This window comes from Drosophila serrata, unplaced genomic scaffold (assembly GCF_035046125.1).
Source record: "Drosophila serrata isolate PLE 108 unplaced genomic scaffold, ASM3504612v1 contig_184, whole genome shotgun sequence".
NCBI lineage: Eukaryota > Metazoa > Arthropoda > Insecta > Diptera > Drosophilidae > Drosophila > Drosophila serrata.
This window is the reverse complement of record NW_028257082.1, coordinates 6,326,880-6,344,535: the sequence shown is the minus strand read 5'-3', so window position 1 is coordinate 6,344,535 and position 17,656 is coordinate 6,326,880.

Here is a 17,656-nt window from a genome sequence, read left to right as displayed (position 1 = left end):
TATTTTCGGTGTAACTTGTTGCCTGGCATTTTTTGGCAGGGTATCGACAGCCTCTGTTTGCTTCGATTTTGGGGATTTCTTTCTTGTTTTCCCTAGATATTTGGTTATGCTGTGTTTACATACATTTTCAGCGAAATACTCATACTTTCTGTCCCTTTTTCCCTGTTTTTATTCATGCAACCTCGGTATATATATATATATATATATATATATATATATATATATATAAACCGCTGAGCCTTTCATTCAGCGCGAATTTAAAAATACCAAACAAAGGCAAGCGAGATAAATAGAGAAACACAGGGCACAAAAGAGCATTGGGGCCAATTTTTTGTTGATTTTTTGTTTTGCATTTTTGGAATTGCTGGGCATTTAATTCAATGGCTGACTTTAAATTGAAAATAATAGAGCACTTGACAAGCATAAGGCCCGAATAAGCAGGTTTAGTCCAGTCAAATGGAATGACTTTTTTTTTGCCCAGCACTTTGTGCAAATATCCATTAAAAGCGTCATAAAATGTATGCGTTGCAGATATAAATAAAACGTATTTAACAATCGATTTATGTACTATATCCCATCAGAGGCAAAACTGTAATTAAACTAATTAAATTGTCAAAGACATTGTGCATTGGGATCGATGGCCTGAAATAATAATGCTTACTGCAAACGTTGCGTATCCGCAATGTTGCCTGCATACAGAAACATATATTCCACATACGCCACGTTGACCCACCGGTCCATGGAGTATTGTTATGCAGTTTAGAGCTTATATACACATATATGGCAATAAGCTCATTGCAATGCCCCCAGGATGGCCAGGGAAGCTGAATGGCATCTAATCAATTACCTGCCTGTGCCCGGGTCTGAACCCCATCGATTGGCTCGGCTCATTAATTTTACCATCAGCCATTCATCAATATTGTGCTGAAGTTAGCATTACAAATTCCCTCAGCTCTGTGGCTCTTCAGCTCTCCAAGCTCCTCCAGCTCCCACAGAGCACAATTCGCTCTGTGGTTGTCAATTAAAATTGTGGCAAGCTCAAGTGTCACTCAAACCATGCGTCTGTCTGCCTGTGTTTTGTTGCCGCCCCGAAAAAGAGGCGAGGCTAGAGGCGTGGCGGGGCGGCAGCACCATGTTGCAGCGTTGCAGCAACGCAGCACGACGCAGCACAACATCAAGTGGCGTTCGCATGAATGTGCATATGTAATTGCGGCCTGGCAGGAGGTCCTGTTCGTCCCTATTCCTGTGTCTCCATCCTTGTCCCGCCTCAGTCGCACTCTTTCTGTTTGCCGGCCATCAATAATTCAAGCATTTTCACACTCGAAGCGGCGGTCTGCGGTCATTGTGTGTGTTCGTGTGAATGCAACTGACATTTGCAACGATGATTGCGGTTTGAGGTGTTCAATGCCACACAGAGACAAGTTGAAAAAAGTCATTACTACAAGACAAATATTGACTGCCAACCGGCTCATTATGTAGCCATAAAATATGTAAAATTGTTTGCTGATTAATTAAGGCTATAAAGCAGAGGATAAATTAATTATTCGAAAGCACATTTGTATGGGAACGTAAAGCTAATAGAGTAAATAATAAATTATATTTACTTTTAGCTTATTATATCTATTTGTAAACAGCAGACCATAAAGCAAATTTTTATTGAAGCATTGTATAAAATATATTGAGGTGTTATATCAAGTTTTGCTATTACTGGAATGCACTCTTTTGTGTGTCTAGCTTTTATTAAAATTATATTTCCTTCTTGCCATAAAGTCGGACTTAAGTTGGCATAAATCTAGTTCTTTATTTCAGTAAGATAATCTAAGATAATCATGGCATTAAAGTTTTAATTTTTATGATTATCCAAGCTTCTTACTGAATAGTTATAAAACAAAACTATTTCTAAAATCTACTCGGTCATAAAAAATAATGACTGCCCAAATAAATTGAGATAAGCTTTGAGTTTTCTCTTAAAACCGTTCTTAAAATACAGAAACAAGACCAGTTTAAAGTTTCTTCATCAACGTGAAAAGCATTTTCCATAGGAAAGTGTGAGTAATTTGATAAGATTTCAAATTTAATAGATTGAAAGAATTCAAGTATCATGAAAATCTGTTTGCGTAAATAAATAGAGTTAATAAATACGAGTTAAATCAAAATAACCTGACTTAAAAGCCCTCCAAGTGCATTGGCTTCATTTTCTGTAAATTACGAAAACTGTTAGTTATTTAATAAAGCTTCTCGCTCCGCTCGAGCGTAAAAACAGACAATGGGAAAACTGTTTCACTTTTCTCTTATATATATTTATTTAAGCTTATGCTCGCACGTTTCGTTTTAGCAAAATGTGAAATTAAATTGTTCAAATAGTTCGCTCACACTCGGGGCAACAAAAAAAAAAAACAAAAAACGGAGAACTTTATCCAGGATTACCGCAGAAATTGGTTTGCCAAAATTTGGAAAATAAACCAAATTGCTTGCATCAATTAGCCGAACCATTCAGGGAGCCCCGAACAAACACAGAGCCAACTTTTCTATGTGCTTTTTTACAAAGTTTGTTCTCTTTGCCAAACTAAATCATGGCTTGACACTTAACGATTACTGAATGGAGGAAAGGAGAGATGACGGGGAGCTCCAGATGGATGCCAAGGTGGGGCATAGAGAATTCTCTATTGTGAAGTGACTTTTTAATGCAATTGAATTGATTGTGGGAAAGTGGAAACTGAACTGAACTGATGAAAGGCGATTGAAGTCAGCGACAATTGAATGAATGAAATGAAATAAAAGGGGATTGAATGGCGGGGAGGGGAAGTGGACGAATGCTCGATGTTGCTGCATTTAACAAGGAAAATCCAGCCGCCAAAAAGGAGGAGCAACTCCCTTTTCCCCATTGCCGGAAAAGTCTTTGTTCGCCCGCTTGCGTGAGACTTTCAATAGGTTGGCTGTTTAATCGTGTGGCAGCAGCACGAACTGTCGGGAGTTACCCAGTTTTCCACCATCACTACCCTATCTCCTGATTTCCGATTTCCGAATTCCGTACTTCCCCCCGCCACAGATGATGGCGGTGTCAAAAGTTAATGCCAACGCGGCGATTTCCATTTGACCTCGTTACACGACACGCAACTCGCTTTCGGGAGGGAAAGGGTGTTCAACCGGAGGACGGGCGTATCCGTGGTGGATTTGGAGTCTATGGCAGAGGGAGAGCATTTAGGATCTCATTGTTTTCATATGCCCTCACTTAGGGAGCGATTACTTAATGATGAAAGCCTTGATTAACCATTCAAGGTGAAGCTTAAGGATTATTACCATTATTTTAAGAGTTTATTAAGTGAACATATTTTACTATATATATATATATTTTATAGAGTATTCATTTCTCGCTTCGAACCCCCAAATAGAGTAATTTCCGTTCTTTAATTGTATTGTTTGAGTTGGAAAATGTTATTTGCACTTTTTATGACACCTCCGACAATTGATAGGAAGTCGCTGGCTATAAAAGCACATATAGTATGCATTTAGGTGTACGTGTGTGTATGTGCTTAGAATGACAAGGAATCAACGAGGTCGAATGGGGTCAAAGGGAGAGGGTGCCGGAGGTTATCTGCATCCCTGCTTAGACACAAAATCTACCCTCCATTCGCCGCGAATAACCAGCAGTCACCTCTGCAGCTGACATTTGCATAAATTTTGCTCTACAAAAAGCATTTAAGCATTTTGTGTTTTTTTTTTTCTTTTTGTAGGGGATGGATGAGGGGATCCCGGAGTCCTGAAATGACATGTGATGTCGACACATGACAAGCTGCCGTGCATATGTACGCTTCTGTATATATTTTCGTGAGCGTTACAAGTCAGCGAGCAAAGCAAACCAAAACCAAAGTGAAAGCGAACGTAACGTATACGCACCGTTGCACAAGGCAGAAAAAAAAGAACATGGCCGAGTCGAGTAGGGGGAGGCATAAAAAAAGGCCGCAAGACAAATCCCCGCGATCTGCAATTTGTAATTCAAATTGCCGGCAGACCGACGCAGGCTTATGGACTTTTGTTACGTCGTCTAATTACAAAAATACAACAGAAAAATCCCCCTCAACGATGTTATGGCTTTCTGATTCGATTGGAAAGGGAGGCGGACGGACAGAAGGACGGAAGGACGAACGGGCGGCGGGTCATCATCAGTGCCGTACTGTCAGGGAATTTTTCGAAATTGCCACTGCTCGGCGCGCACATCCATATTACCTGATGCTTCATTCCAAATTATTTGCATTCGCCCGACGCCTGCCATCAAACTGAAATTTATCTCGTTAGCTACCGTCGCTGGCAGCTGTCACCGAGGCAGAGCGAGTCCTTTGGGGAAAATTGAGAACGATGGTTGTGTGTGTAGAGGTAGGAGAGTACTGAACAGAGTCCTGGGGAAATCTGCTGGTTCCGCCTTCAAGACGCTGGCAGCACTTGGCGACAATTTCCACAGCAAACTCGAAATTATGAGCCAGACGCTTGGCAATCGATACGATGATGAGGATGATGATGCCACCTACTGGCAGATGCTTCGCCTCGTTTAATGAAATCAATTAAATTATTTATTTTTGCCTTTTTATTCGCTGGCTCATTTGCATATTTATTAAAATGTTCCCCGCCCCAGTTGAACATGGGGAAATTTAGTGTTCTCGAAAATTGTTTGGCCTTAAAGTTTTTATTGAAGGGAATATGCTGTATTGTAGTTCTCTCTTTACAAATGCTTTCCTGTGTTTCCCCCTTTGATTAACATTCGAATCAATTTCCTTGTGAATGCAATTTTGCGGATTGGAATTGGTATGGAATGGGGTTTTTCTTTTATCGCTTTTCCCCCTGCCCCCAGCCCCCTGGTCACTGCTCACTTGTATGAATTCGATTGCAGGCCACAGAAGGAGGGGGGGGGGGGGAGGGCATACCAAGGAAATATCCTTGGCATCTCCATTATCCTGGGCCATTGTGGTGAATTTTTTTTATTTTATGAGTTATGTTTGCCCTTTCAACAAGTAAAAGGCAGGCTGGAGGAACGATGGAAATTTTACGAGGAATTCCTGTAAGCGATTTTGTGACTTATTTTTTAATGAAGCTAAAACAGCAATTATAACAATACAAAGGTACACAATGCTGACACATGACTGCACAACACCAGTGGCTATAAGGGGAGTGGAAGTTGGAGTGGGAGTTGAAGCTGGAGCCATATATTTTATGTATTTCCTTTGTTGGCCTCACCTTTCGGCGAAGGCTTTTGTGGGCTTCGTCAGCCAAATTGCTTCTGCGTCTGCTTCTGCGTTTGCTCGTGATCCTGCGTTTTTCTTTCGCTTTTTTTCTCTCCGTTTTCCAGGTGACAAGTTACCTGTCTCCGAGTGGGTGGCGGTGGCTGTTGCTTTTGTTGCTTAGTAGCCGGGCTCTCCAACAGCATTCCATCTGCCCTTCGGCTTGCCTCCTGCCAGCCGCTCCTGCTGTCTGTGTAATATATATTGCCGAAATTAAATTTTAATTATTCATGTATGTGTTTGGTAAAGTTTAATTAAATGTTTTTATTTGCCTGCCCTGCTGACTGGCTCCCCCGGAAATCCGCACTCTCCTCTCCGGGGGTTGGGCTTATTGTGTTTGCCATAACACGCGACATTCGGGACAAGGATTACGGCAGGATGTGCATAATAATTACATGAAAATATTTATTCACCTACACAGTCTATTTGTGTGAGCTGGTTTAAATCTAGACAAAGTCAACATTCTCGCTGCGTGACTAAAAAATTGATTAATTGACTAAAAATACAAATTGAATTACGTGATAAAAGTGAAAACAAAAAGGGTGGATGATACGGCTCAATTTTAAATCTATTTGTATTGGTAACCTTTTTAAATTAATTAATTTTTAAATTGTCAGAAGAGCTCTATATATTTATTTATTTATTTAAGTTTTTTATTTATTTACTTTGATAAAAAATGTTAATTTGTATAACCTTTTGGGTATTAACATTTGCAATCCAGGGAAGGAGTCATTTCTGACTCTATAAATCATATATATTCTTGATCAGCATCATCAGATGAATCTGGTGTAGCCACCTCAGGTTAAGAATAAAAATTAACCATCGTTAAAATTTTCAAAAATTTGTATTTTATAAATCTTTCTAAGAAATATAATTAATACAATTAAATACAATTAAAAACTAGCACACAAATAAAAAAATTAATGCATTTTTGGCTTAGTTATGATTAATTAAATCTTTTATATTTATTGTAAAGTCCCTAAAACTCGCATATCTTAGGTGTTAGAAAATAAAAAACTCGTAAATTGAATATCATATCTAACTGACAGCCAAAAATACTTCAATCTGATTAATCTTAAAAAGAAGGCAGTGCTTGTTTATGAAACATGAGATTTTAATATATGTCTTCTAATTCACATTTAAATAAATACATACAATAGAAATTTGATTCCATCTCCTTTCCCAATAAATTCAAAAAGAAAAGTGTAATAGATATCATTCGCTCCCTGTTATTTGTATTTGCAAACCACACCGTGTCCTCAGGCTTCACGACACCAAGGAAAATTGTGAGTTTTCCTTACCATTGTTTGTCCGGTCAAGTGCCATTTAACTATCAAGAAGCCAAAAGGGATTCGACTGGACAGTCCGAGGACAATTAACAAAGCGTTCGTTTGTCCATTTGTCACGCTCTGGAAATCCTCAAAGAGCCCTGTCACCTGCAAATTTGGCTCCCAGCGGATACTAGTACCAGTACTATCTCCCCCACTGGAATAGAGATTGCATCGCAACGTGGATGGGACAATTAACTTAACTATTCCACAATGTGCCAGCATGTCGAGGTTGGAGGAAGTCCACCGCCTTTTGTGCAATTTTCAATTTTCCGCCAGCGCTTTTCAAGCGTTTTTCCCCCCTATGCAAGGGAAGCATAAAAAATAATTGGATTCAACTAAATTTGCAGCTTGCCACCGTTGCTGCTATAGATCTCCGCCAATAGACCCGCAGATTTGTTGAGGAAATGAGGAAACTGGGGGAAAACGAAGAGCTAGGCATCCATTAAATCTCAATTAGGCTGGCCCGAAAAGGGGCAAACGTTGATGTCATTATAATGAATTGGTAGCTGAATTCGGCTTTGAACCTTTTCCCAAATAATTTCAACTTATGGAGTTTCCGCTTGACTGGCTGGCAGGACGTGGCCGGAAAATGTGGGCGGGGCCCAGACCAAGACCCACAACCATAACCAAAACCAGAACCAGAACCAAAGCCAAGACGTGGGCGCAAGTTTTTCTAAAATAACACAGAGTCAGCAAAAGAACAACGGAACCACAACAACAAACCCCTTTTCGGAAAGAGCTCCCGGGAAAAGTTTCCCTTTGTGTGTAACTTTTGCATTTGTTTTGTGTGTTTTAATAGAGGCAAAACTTGATGGCGGCACTGCCAATTTATTGGACTCCCCATGTCCGCCTCCCCATCCATATATGTATAGCATAGGTGAGATTTCAGGGGATAAGCCTTTTTATTTTCGGCTATTCGCCGCCTAGGCCTTTGGCCTCGCTTCGGCTTTGTCGGCTTTCTGCACTCATAAATTTCAATTTTATTGCTCCTAATTTGGACAGGACCAGGACTAGGCCGGGTGAGATCCCTGTTAACGTCCGTCAAATGGTCAAACATTATTCATTGTTCGATTCCACCTAATGCACTCCCTCAACATGGATATCTGTTTGGCTTTCTGTGTGCGGATTTATCTGGCCGGAAAGTGCCCAATTACGTAACTTGTTTTCATTGGAATCCCTACCATGTTTGCCTCTGAAAACAACTCCATAAATAACAGAAATTGTTCGGTAGCAAAAAAAAAAATGAAAGAAAGAAAGAAAGAAAGCTAAAACTTTGCTGCATTTATAGCCAGACAGCAGGAGAAATGTGTCAGAGATGCTCCACTTAAACTTTCTTTTCGACGACCTTGCAAAGTGTCAGCAAAAGTAAGCAATCGCTTAGCACTAAATATCACCAAAAAACAAAGTAAATCTTACAGAAATTCTTAATGAATTCTTTTTCTAGCAAAGTATGTATTTTTCTTAAGATACTTATATTTCGAAAACTGAATTAATTTGTATAATTAAACTGACTCTCTCCAAGATAAAAGGTTGAAGAAGTTATAGTAATTACTATCATGTTTATTAACCTTGAGAAAAGACCCAAAACCTCACCAGTTTTATTTAATAAATCAAACTTATTTCCACATCTGCCAACTGAATCAATTAGAAATACTCAAACATATTTCCCAGGCTCAACCCACAAGACCTTCGTCAGCAAACCACACACACACACACACATCCTGACATTTTTGAAATTGTGGCGAATTCACAAAACTGCTTAGCTCACCATCAGGCAGCAGTAAGAATAAATTTATTTAGCCAAAATAAGAAATAAGAAATTGAATAAGTAGACGTGGGTGCTTGTACTCGCATCTGAATATCCTTCAAGGCACGACCACAGTGGGGAAAAATGTTGCATGCCACTTGGACATTTAATGGTGCTCAATTCAAACACAACACACAAAGGGCATAAGTCTACGTGAGAAATCAAAAATGTTCAACATTTATAAGGGAACTCGGCCCAGAAGCAGCTCCTAGCTCCTGGCTGGGAACAGGATGGCGGGATTATCGAGCACGTACGAAAAATCGAATCGCAACGAATCGAAAGGAAACGAATCGAGCAACTTCAAATTTAGATTGAAGTGTGCGCGGCACAACTCGGGGAAATCGGGGGAAAAATCGGGGACACCCGGCCGGAGGGGTGGGGGGAGAGGGAGAAGACTGGGAAATCGTAGTGAAAAAAAATGGCGCGCAAGGAGGCAAGAGCTTCACCTTGTTAGCGGCTTGTTTGCTTTTCAATTTCAAAGCTGAAGCCGAAAACGGCAATAAATCCATCCACACAAGTGGCCCAGAAAAGGGCGATGGCTCGAGGGGAGCTGGAGGGTGTGAAGTATCCTTGACTGAAGCAGCAAGTGCAAGTGGAGCAACTCTGAGCAGATCCTGCATGAATTAAGAGGGACGTAGCCCAGCTGCATTCCATATTTTGCATTCTGCAGCAGGTTCCCCCTCCCAAGTCCTAAACTCCATTGAGCTCATCTTCTGGTGGAACTTTAAAGGGTTTCCGCCAGCCATATGGCAAAAAATCGATGCTGATGCCACAAAGTAAACTGAGGGACTGCAGGATATCCCGCCCCCCCGCAGTGTGTTTATTGCCCTCGATCTGTTTGGCAGCAGCGCGTTGCAACGGTGTTAACTTTGCCACGCTCCCCTGAGGTTTGGGCCTGGTTTTTTCCACTCCCCCTGCATAGCTTTTTGCTAGATGTGCCAGATAAACTATTGTCGGTGCAAATAAATCAATGACGTTCCCTAGTTTTTTTTCTCGCACCAATTTATACGGACATCTGCAGCATTGAAAGTAATATTTCAAAAGCCCGAAAAAGTATGCTATGCTTTTTAGGGGTTCGGTTTTTGAGACAGCAAAGAGGAAATAATATAATTGTAGGTTACCTTACGATATTGTTAAAAATATGTTATATTAAATGTAAATACTTAAATTTTTTGCTCAATATTTAAATGAAACTTTTATTTATCTTATTATTACTATACAAGTCGCAACGTGCCGGATCGAAAGTCTATATCGTTTAGCTGGCATAGGAACGATCGGAAGTATTTTAAAAAACAAATTATAATTTTTCACATATTAACATATTTAAGTTAGAGTTCCAGTCTATCTCTACCTTTCTCTCCCTCTCTCACTCACTCTCACTCCATCCCTCGCTCTATCTCTTTATTTTCGGTATGACCATTTCTCCCTGCGGATCTCTGGAGCAATCACTAACTCGCTCTCTGCATCTCTTTCTCTCTTACTCTCACTTTCTCTGTTCTCTTCACTAGGGGACTATAAATAGAGGCACTGCCGTCGCCCCGGCCTCAGTATCTTCGCGGCCTCCCCAGTGTTGACATCTGCGGTGATAGTGATAGTGATAATTATTACCCTTCAATGCAATACATCTGGATAACAAGGAAGAAGCTCACCTTCGATGAAAATAACTTCACACTGGAAGGAATTAAGCGATGACAAAAAAGGGTAACCGTGTGTCCTCTACTGCGGTAAGTCTTAATCATGACAATTAGATAGATGCTATAGAAGAAATCAGACCTAGGTCTAAAACTAGTTGTGTTAGCTATGCATTTAATTATTAATTGCCATGGACTCTGTTACTTAATTAGAACTTATAGATACACATCAATTTGTATTACGTATACGTATACTCAAAGTTAACAGCGTAACCTATATTGATTTACGATAGTCAGAAACCTCAATTTTCCCCTGTGTAGATTTCCCCAAAATTTTTCACTGTAATTCTATTTAACTTTGCCATTGAAACCACTATTTCAACGAGCAATTTGGCTCTTATTGATCAACCGATTTGGTATTCATCGATTCGTAAAAAACGCTGTTTACACTCTACCCGCCAGAGTCAATTTACACTGCCTACATTGGGGACGACCTGTGCGGCGTCAAGGTAAAGGTAAAAGCAACGGCAAAGGTAAAGGTAATAATTTTGTTGATTCACGAGAAAAGTGAGCAAAAGAGCAAGCTCATTTGCATAGACTTCATCCGTGGATAGTAAAAAACACTTGGCGAATACGTGGAGTTCATCAATTGAGCCAGTGGATCGTTGCAGAGATGCCATGGTATCGCTTTATATGTATACCAATATAGTATACAATGTGCTTTTGGGGGTACAAAATTCTTCTGTGCTTCGTGCTGATGATAAAGCCGGGCGCGATAAATATTGCAGGTGCAATTTGTATGCCGGGCAAACGTGACAGGACGAAGGATGGACCCGAGACGAGGCCGAGTGGACGGACACCAGACACAAAATAATGCGATGCAAATTTCATGTAATCATATGCAAAGTCACCCGGGCGACAGAAGGCAGCTGAAGAAGAACTTTACGTTCTCGGCAGGCATGTCAAGGGTTTATTACGGGGTCACTGGGATGTAAAGTATGCGATGCGTTATGGAGCGGGAGCGGGATCCGGAGCTGGAGATGGAGCCGGGATGGGTCACGAGATGGTGCGGAGTTGGCACGTAATTTGCATGGCATGCCGGATACTGTAATGTATTTATGCGAGCATAAATATTCATCCGCCCAGTCAGGCAGTGTAATCAAATTAGAGCAAAAACCGCAGGCAGTGCCAAGAGGCACAACTGCATAATCCGTAGTTGGAGTGACAAAGATGCCTGGGATCTCTCGCCCCCCAAAATTACCAACTGCATCTCATTAAAATGTATAATTTCTCAACTTGTCGTCGTCGCTTGCCGTTTGCCGTTGTTGGTGGCCAAAGTGGGTCAGGGCCAACGTTGTCTACCAAGTTGTCACCTCCAAGACGCCAAGACGCTAGCATTCCCAGGGAGCCGGGAGCCTTCACTTAGCCCAGGATTATGAGCATTTCGTGCACATTATTAGGCAACCTAATGAATTGCAATCAGCGGAATTTGTGTTTTCAATTAGGGTCCCCACGAAATGGGAGCATTAAATTCAGATTAAATAAATGGCGTCAACGCAATTAGGTCGCTGACTGCAGTTAATTGACGTTCAGCTGAGCAAACACGGCCATGCCACCCACCTGCACCTGCAGCTGCAGTAACACCAACAACTGCTGCAGCTGCAACACCAACAACTGCTGCAACTGCAACACCAAGCGAAACAACAAACGCCGGGAACACGAACTGCGAACCACAAGAGCAGAAAGCCGCAACACAAATCTTTAATGCCGATTCAACCGCACTTTGCAATTGCACAGTGGCTGCAAAGCAATATTCACCCATTAAGCCACCAAATTAAATTAGCAAATAAACTACATGCATACTTTGTGGCATTCACAATTGAGTGCTTCATGGTTAGCATTTGAAATGAGCAAATATAATTATTAAATTGCTTCAACGCAAATTGAGTTAAATCAATCTAAAAGAAAGAGGAAACAGAGAATTATCACCAATCACCATCTAGGGTGGCATTTCTAGAATAAGTAAGTACTGCCAGTTCATTAATATTAGTATTGTTTTGTTTTGGAAACATTTTCACAAAAGATTATTTATTATAAATATTTACTAGGTATAATATAGTACGTAGTTGATCAAGTATATATGTATATATACATTATGACCTCTTTCAGCCTTACTCTTTATACAGCACATAAACCTATTTTTCATTACTTAAAATAATTGTAAAATATAAAAACATTACTCTCCCTACTTTTTAAATTATTGTATCCCACCAATTAATTTTCTGTTTTCCTTTCTAACAACCCCTGAATCACTGTTCAATTCCACACACTCATTCAACTGGACCTTATTAACTTAAAACAAAAATACATTCAAGAGCTCAAACAATATTTACTGCGTGAGCCGGCTATTAATTACGATTACGCCAACTCATCTACCATTGAGCCGGAAATTTAATTAATTATGCATTAAAGATCGTTAAACATTTTTAGGTACTCCAATTTTGGATACAATTCCATGTAGTCAGGGGTCACTGTGCAAAGTCGAGCAATTGAAAGGGAACGGAGAAGGGGAAGTGTTCAGCAATTGGGCGACGACCGCAAAACTGTATTGAAATTTGCGGTCAATGCAAAACAAATCTCAACTCCATTGCTCGGCTGGGCAAACAGGTTGTGACGGAGGGGGGTGGAAAATCGGGGGGTTGGAAAACAGACTGGGGGGAGGGGCATGGGCAACCCGAGAGCACTTCTCGGTGAAAGGCAATTGTGTTTTCAATTGATTTGCTCGAAATTGCATTTTGGCATTGCATTGCCAAATAGGTTGTTCCGGTCCCAGGGGACAGAGCGAGGTTCTACTCACCCAGCTCCTACTCCTTCTCATCCTACTTTTCTTGCTGGGCGTGAGGACCCTCGGCGGCGGTGGCAGTGGCAGTGGCAGCGTCCTTGTTAATCAAAGAGTAGCTGAAGTCCCGACCCAGCACCCGAGGTAAGTGAAAGGCACTTAACAAATGTTGGAGGACAGGAACAGAGCATGCCTAATTTATGGGCAACATGGCATTAAGTTAATTATTTATGCCCGGCCAGACACGAGCCAGGATCGCCAGAGTCCTGTCTCCGGAGTCCTTCCTTTTTTCCCCCGGACAAATCTCAAAGCCCGGGGCGGAGGCAAAAAATCGGTTGGACAACGGGGACAACGCCCAAGTGTTGTACTTTAATTTCAAAGTGATAAAAAATTAACACGACAGACTGAGTGGAAACAGTGGGCCAAAGTCCAAGCCCAAGGACGTGTACGTATACGGAGGGACAAAGGGACAGAGGGACAGCCGGACAGGAGGATGAGGAATGGTCCTTCTATTCGGCGACTCTGCCATTAGTGCGTCTCCACTTCCGCTCCACTCCTGCCCAGCAACCCAGGCACCTCCCCCTTTTTGCCACCACAGTGTATCACTTGAGGTGTGAATGGGAGCAGCATCCCTGGAGTGTGGGATCCAAAGCGGATGCGGAGGACCGAGTTGGTGGTCTCTGGCGGGTCTGCCGGCGCGGTCGTGCTCGAGCTGTCAGCGAAATGATTTATTTTTGTTATTAAATTTTGGCTCGGCATTTGAATGCGGGACTCTAACATGCTGATTGCCATTATTTGTTGACAGAATGAAGCCATTGGGGAGAAAAGTGGCTCCTGGCTTGCTCCATAAATTGAAACATACGGAAAACTTCAAGTCGATCAATTGGCAAAATGGAGAAGTGGAAAATTTCCTATGGCGTCTCTTTAAACTGGTCGAAATTGGGTGAGGTGGGAGTCTCCTCAACATATATACCCCAGTGGATTGAGGCCAGAGAGATGTCCGTATATCAATCAATTTCTTATCCACATCTGTCGGCTGTCTGGGGCAATTTTTTTTCGATACTCACAGATGTCATCTATCATTTGGCCGGACACAACAGAAGACAACTGGCACTGGCCTCTGAGCCTCTTGTTTATTTACTCGAAAATATTTTCCCTTGCTTTCTTATATGTGTATGTATTATTTTTTGTTTGTATTTTTGATTGTTTATCGTGGCAGACCCATACTCACCTGAAGCCCGGCCACCATGTGGTATACTTGATATGCGGCATTTAAGCGATGAGAGCCGAGCTCATCGCAGCAGGGAGACGATGATGGCTCAGGCAAGGTGTGAAAGCGGTTAGGGACCTAAGCATTTAAATATGCACACATTTCACAGGATGCCTTTGTTATCTCTGTTTTTTTTTTTATTATTGCTCCCCTGTACCCTGATGGGCGGTAATGAGATGAGAGGGGTGGGCGTGGCAAAAAACATTCCTTTTCGGGGGGGGGAGGCATACAAATGATCTACAGTATGTTATGCTAATCAGGCAAAGCCTCAAAGAGAACTACTAGAAACACTAGTCGATGAATTTCTGTGGGAAATCTATTGGTTTTCCCAGGGAAATTGCAATTATTTAAGCACTCCCTCGGGCAGCTGGGCAATTCAATTTGTTGAAAGGCAATTGAAATGCAAATCGTTATCAAATAACAAATCATAACTGAAGACATGTCTAGCGTTTTATATCTATTTTATGGCCCTCAGTCTCCGCGGCCTCTTTCACGGCATACTTCACACCTGAGAGCTGGTGTTGCTGCTCCTGGCAGACAGGTAGGTAAGGTAGGTATTCGCTCGAAAAAAAAACACAATCCACGTCCCAGGATGCCGTGCCGCAGGGTTAAACGGTACCCGTTATTTGCTTTTCCCTGCCGCAGAAACAACAATTGTGCCAGAAACAACATCCCAACCGAACCGTACCGAACGAGCCATCCAAAAAGGCACCAGGGACGTATTACCAAAAAAAAAAACAGCGCAGGGCGGAAAAATCGCGAAGAAAATGGAGCTGCATCAGAGCTCCAGAGGCTGAGGAAAATCAAATTGTTTACTGCCACTGGAAGGCTTAAAGACCAGCTGAAGTCTAAGCAAAATATCAACTCGGGCGGAGGCTTAAAGTGCATGAAATAAGATAAAAAGGTATAGAAGCTCGAAAACCAATTCCATTAACTATGGGTTTTTGGCCCAAAAGGTTTGCTAAGACCCTGAGAAAGAGGAGACTTTGATGAAGGGAAGAATAGAAGTTGAAGACTGTCTTGGAAATTTCTAGGAATTTTAATGTCAAGAATAGAAGGGAGAGTAGTAAATAGAGTCACGTTTCTTAGTAAGTACAAATATCTAGCATTAATGCTTTAACATCATCATACATAATGTACATATAGTGGAGTTCCTAAGAAGATACAAATTTTATACTTTCTTTCGATCTCTAAATTTCACTGAATATCCCTTTATCCGCTTATAAATCTGTTGAACTGAATTCTAAGTCCTTTAGCTGTCATAAGTTAGCTCTCATAGCTCTCATATGGTCCTTGTGATACCCCGGAAAAGTGTGATAAGCTGAAGGGTAAAACGATTTCCCCTGCTGCACATCCCATCGCTTCAATGTCAGTGTCTAGCTAGCATTTCGCAATTTCGCAAATGCATCGCAAAAAGGCCAAGGCTATCCGATGCAGATAACTCGATAGCAGCACTTAAAAAATAATTTAACAATTTCCAATATCTTATTACGGACACCGACACGGCTATCATCCGCAGACAGCTGTCAACATTAGCGCCAGCTTCTTGTTTCTACCGACTGTTTTTCTCTTCCTATCTTTTTTTTTTATTGGATGCGTAAGTTTGTGCTGTTGGCTTCTGGGTGCCCCATGGTGGGGGAAAAGCGGAAAAAACCTGACATGAGCACGTGCAATCGCTCAAACCAAAAGAGCACAATAAAAATAAATAAAACACCAAAAACAAAAAATATATATGTGTGGGAAAAAATGGAAAAGTTGGCAAACATGCACATATACAGCGGATATAAGTAATGTACTAAGTGGCCAGAGGGCTGAATCTGCTCCTTCATACATACATTTATGTATGTGTGGCTAGATTATGCCCTGGCGTCGATGTCTTGAGCAATTTCCGACAGATGCGGAAAACCCGTAGCACACACACTCACACACACACAAAAAGTGCAATCGTATGATGTAACCATTTTTCCAAACCAAAAAGTGAGAAAGAGAAAGAGAGCGTCGAGTCAAGCGATCAATTTCTGATTACCAGTCAAGTCGCATGTGAAAACCAAGCTGAAAACCCAGTACAGAAATAAAAGGACCTGGAAGATGTGACAATTTCCAGGCGAGGGAGAGGGAGGGAACCGGAGGGAAATCCGGGTCCGAGGCCAGGGAACTGAAATGTGCAACGATGCCGTAATTACCCAACTAACTGAAGCACTCGCACATGCCATTGTTGGCCGACTGGCAGGATTTTTGCATAGCAAGCCGCCGGAGCTGTGGAAAACAGTTTAGTCGACAAAGTCATTCACTCATTGCCATGTGATGACACGAGCTCTACGCTCCTCGCTCCTCGCTCCTCGAGTGCCAGCATGAAGGAATATGGAGGATGGGGGCACAACGCTAGATGCTGGCTGGTGGCTCCTGACTGTTGGAATCGGAGGAGTGGTAACTGAGGGGTGCCGGATCCGGCACGGAAGACAGGCCTGGCATTTACACAGTCGGATGATTTAGATAAACAAGACATGAGCTGTCACGCAAAGGAAACAGGAGGGAAAAAAACCAAAAGCAGAAGCAGAAAACACTAAAAGAAGCAAGAACAAAGCGCACCGAGATAGCGGGGCCGAGAGTCCTTAAAGAAAAGCCCCTGAAAGTAGTTATTATTACGCAGGATAAAGCCAGGAGATTAGGAAAAGCTGCGATTCCCATTCCCTCACTCACGATTGCATTGACTTGTGGAGGCAGCCCGAAGAGCCTGGCCAAATGAATTGCCAACGATTTATTTGCAGCTCAGCTTTATGTTCTATGTGCCTCCACCGTTTAATTAGCTCATAGTTGGATCAAATTCGAGATGAATGGCAAAATTATATGCATGTTAGCCACACGCATCAGGAAATGAATATGCATTGGAAGGGGGACTAAGTTTATCCGTTCAGTTATTAAATAAAATGGAAATTTATCAATTTGTTCGCTGTCGCACGCATTTGACAGGCCAATGAGTTTTATTTGTATACCATAGGCCATTTACGTTTTTATTTAACATTAAATGCAGTCTAAAAAAATACGGGTTTAAGCTTAATTACTAAGTTGGAATATGTATTAAAAGGAAAAGTTGGAAAAGTTTTATTGACCAATACAAAGCGGTCAATACAACGACAATTGGAATATTGAACAATATCTCATTAATCTTTAGTTATTCGAAAGGTTTTCTAAGTTTGATAAAACATTGTTTTAAATATTTGAAAATAAAGCTAAAAACAAATATAAAAGCATTTCTAGGAAAACGTACACCAATTAGAAAGAATTGCAAACTGAACAAGCTATGGTGGATTTTGGTATGGAAATCAGTTCGATTTATCACGTATATATCGATTTAAATATATCAAACTTAGGAACAAATACAGATACACAATCAATAAATTAATTTATTATTTAAGTAAGCAATAAACAAATAAATTAATCATAGAAAACTTGTTAATCTTTCTAAAGTAAAATTTTGCAACAAAATCAATACAAATATTATATA